The 3560-nt window shown below is 41.7% G+C and overlaps 1 non-coding gene across 1 annotated transcript; it reads left to right on the forward strand.

The window, feature by feature from the left end:
* The first annotated feature begins 1749 nt into the window (after window positions 1-1749).
* Window positions 1750-1822, forward strand: trnak-uuu (transfer RNA lysine (anticodon UUU)). The gene has a single exon. It is a non-coding gene; the product is annotated as a tRNA-Lys (tRNA).
* The last annotated feature ends 1738 nt before the right edge of the window (window positions 1823-3560 follow it).

The following is a 3560-nucleotide window of genomic DNA, read 5'->3' on the forward strand; positions in this document are numbered from 1 at the left end:
TCTAACAGCCAATACAGGGTTACATTCCCGGGGTCCCACTTTACTGTCAGTAACTTCCATGCTTAAATAGACTGTGAGAATATTCTGGCAGCTGTTTCAGGTCCAATTCATTAAACTGACCAAAAAACAATATAGCAACAGCAACCTCTGCAGGGCCTGAAGCCGGAACGCAGCAATTCTGCTGGAAATGTCTATAAGGTCCTCTCCCCCTTCAACCAATGGCAAATAGATCACACTCTTTCTCACCCAGTGCACCCCACTCCAAAAGAAATCCAACAGTGCTGATTGAACTTGCCTAACAAGACTTTCCGGGGGGTCTAAACAGATAAAACGATACCATAAGCTAGAAGCCACCAAGTTATTGATTAGTAACATTCTGCCTCTATAGGAGAGTTGTGGAATAAGCCACCTTCATCTCTGGAGTCTAGCCTTCACCTTCTCCAGCACTCCATCCCAATTTTTTTAATTACCTAAATATACTTCCAGATACAGGATCCCATCCTTGCTCCATTGTAATCTACTGGGTAAATCTGGAGGATGACCGCCTTTCCAGTCCCCTATAAGCAAACCACTGCTTTTAGCCCAGTTAATCTTGCTGATGCAACCTTTCAAACAGTCTTTGACAGATGGTTAACTGAACAATATCTGCTTGATTGATCACTACAACTGCAATGTCATCAGCATAAGCTGTGATCTTCACTGGCTCACTGGTAACCCGAGGGATGGACAGTCCACTTTCATTATCAGTCTGTCTGTCGGCAGTAGAAGGACCTGCCTGTTGACCACGGTGACCCCCTGGTTTATTGGCTCACTGGTAACCCGAGGGATGGACAGTCCACTTTCATTATCAGTCTGTCTGTCAGCATTAGAAGGACCTGGCTGATCACTGTCTTCATGCCTTCTCTCCGCCCTCTCTTTCTCCAGGCAATTTTTAATAATATGTCCCTCACTCCCACATTTAAAGCACTTCATCGAGTCAGAAGTGATGAAAATGACATAATCAGTACCCTCAATCTTAAATTTAAGAGCGATATTTAAATCTTCATTTACGTCATTAAGCACCATATATACCTGTCTTTTAAATGACACTACATGCTTAAGCTGGGGAGATTTACAGCCCAAAGGGATTCGCTTTACCCCCGACATTAATTGCCCATGAAGGGTTAACTCTCTCGCTAGAGTTTCATTTTTTTTTAAACGGGAGAACATTAGACAGAGTTATTCTCCTTGCTGGAACAGCGAGCGGTGAAACCTGGATAAGCGTATCATCAATGACAATACCTTTTTACACTACTTTGGAAACCAAATCTACTGAGCTCAAAAAACAACGATCGATCCACTCATCCGAGAAGACAATTTAATCTCACAGCCCACATCACCTATTGCCAACACACATTTCTCTAAGGGAATACAAACTTCTGAAACAACTTCAACTCCATGTCAACGGGATCATTTTTCAAATGGAAAATTAGTAAACCCTCTGTTCTTCAATACAGTCAGCTTAGCCTGGCCCAGGAGGAAGTACACAATCACAGCATCCCCAGTGAGAACCCCCTCTCTCTGTTCTTCCTGCTCTTCAATATAGCTAGCTTAGCCTGGCCCATGAGGAAGTTTGTCAACTGCTGTTTGATTTTTTCTTTCTTTCTTTCTTTTTCTTTCTTTCTTTCTTTCTTTCTTTTTTTCTTTTTTTTTTTTTATTCTTTCTGTATATCTTTTTTTTCTGCCCAAGTAAGCATTTATATTCAACGAGCCCGGATAGCTCAGTCGGTAGAGCATCAGACTTTTAATCTGAGGGTCCAGGGTTCAAGTCCCTGTTTGGGCGAGGCTTTTTTTTTTTAACCTTCCGCACTTTGTTAGCTTTTTAAACTGCTTTTTGAAAATTACCATTTGAATGTAAAAAGTGAGATAATGTCTGTAATATAAATATGCAAGGTGAAGTGTACAGTTGGACTGCAGTCCTGGTGTATCTAGAGAGGCAGGCTGCTGAGCTGCACCGCACCTCTGTGGACACCAGGGGGCTCCTGCTCTAAGGAGGACAGGGTCAAAGTGTGTAAGATCAGCCGCTCAATCCTACGGACTGAAAAAGGAAACACTGGTGCTAACAGGAAGACCACGTTCACAGGAACACCAGCTTGCACACGTCTGTGTCTGTAAGTGTCCCCAGGGTCTGTGAGGGGGCTAATCACTCTCCCTCCCCCGGGGTCTGTGAAGGGGCAGGGTGCACAGGAGAGGATTAGCCCCTGCCACCCTGCAGAGACTCACCTGTCATTCACCGTCCTCCTAGGGGATCCTCTGGCCTCGCTCACTCCTTGCTGCTCCCTAATTTACACACAAAATACAAACAGGTCCCCTGGGTTCCCACAAACTGCTTTCAGGTCTATCCTTGGGTAGAAGGGCACAGCTTGAAGTGTGTTGCTGTGATTATAAATGGCCTGTGAAAGATGAAATCATTTGTAATAAAATGAATAAGTGTACGAGTTGCATGGGTTGGGTTAAGGCTAGGGTTTGGATTTTTATGCCAATCTAAGAGTCCTGTGTGTTCATTTTATAACAGACTGCCACTGCAACAGGGAGATCAGGGAGCACTGAGGCCCAGACTTATAAAAGGATTGCGCATGTTCTACCACCGTAAAACGGGCGCTGAGGGTTCTGAATTCTTGGATGGGATTTATAAAACACACACAATGGCATAAACACGCAATTAATTCTATAAATTTGCAATAAATAAATTTGGGTCTGAATCTTATGATTAATACAGTATCTATATCATGATATATATTATATGCAGGTGCTAATCCCAGATCTGGTACCGTTCTGCCTGTCAGGCGAGAATAATACCAATGATGAGCCCTATGAAAAAAAAAAAAAATGATGAGAACTTGAAGCATATACGGGAGCTGCTGTAAATGAAGGTCAGCACATAAGAAACAAACATGCTCTCCCTCTTCCTTAATAAGATCCGGTACCTTTGTATTTATAAATGAACCCCTGCATATCTATATGCCAGGAAATATACTGCAAGCCCGCTGTTAATTAGCATTCAGAACTTCTATTTGTGTATTCTACAGCTTTATACAACAGGTACCCCCGCGCTCAATTTCTACATTTCTCTTTTAGCTCATCGGTGCGTCAACACAAAAATGAATATCAAATCAGAACAATGTAACAAAGGTCCACACTCACAGGAAAAACAAATTCATTCCAAAAAGTCATTCTCATTAGTTATTCTTCATTTCACAGCTTCATTTTTTGAAGGACAAACAGATTAAAGTTGTAATCCACAAAGAACAATCACAAACATGTTTCAGCCAAAAAGCCTTCATCAGTGTGTACACAGCTCAATACCTCAGTTTAACAGGTAATTACAATTAAGTGAAGTGTTAGTTCATGGGCACACAACACAGATTACCAATTGATTTACCACACCTAGTGTATCACAGATATTTGTTCATCCATTTTAGCTTAAGTTCTAAAACTGTTATCTCAGTGTAATTTACATACAAAATGAAACATTCCTCAATTGAGTTACAGACATCAATCAATTATCCATCACTGATCCT

The sequence above is a fragment of the Acipenser ruthenus genome, chromosome 23, assembly GCF_902713425.1.
Source record: "Acipenser ruthenus chromosome 23, fAciRut3.2 maternal haplotype, whole genome shotgun sequence".
NCBI classification, from domain to species: Eukaryota; Metazoa; Chordata; class Actinopteri; order Acipenseriformes; family Acipenseridae; genus Acipenser; species Acipenser ruthenus.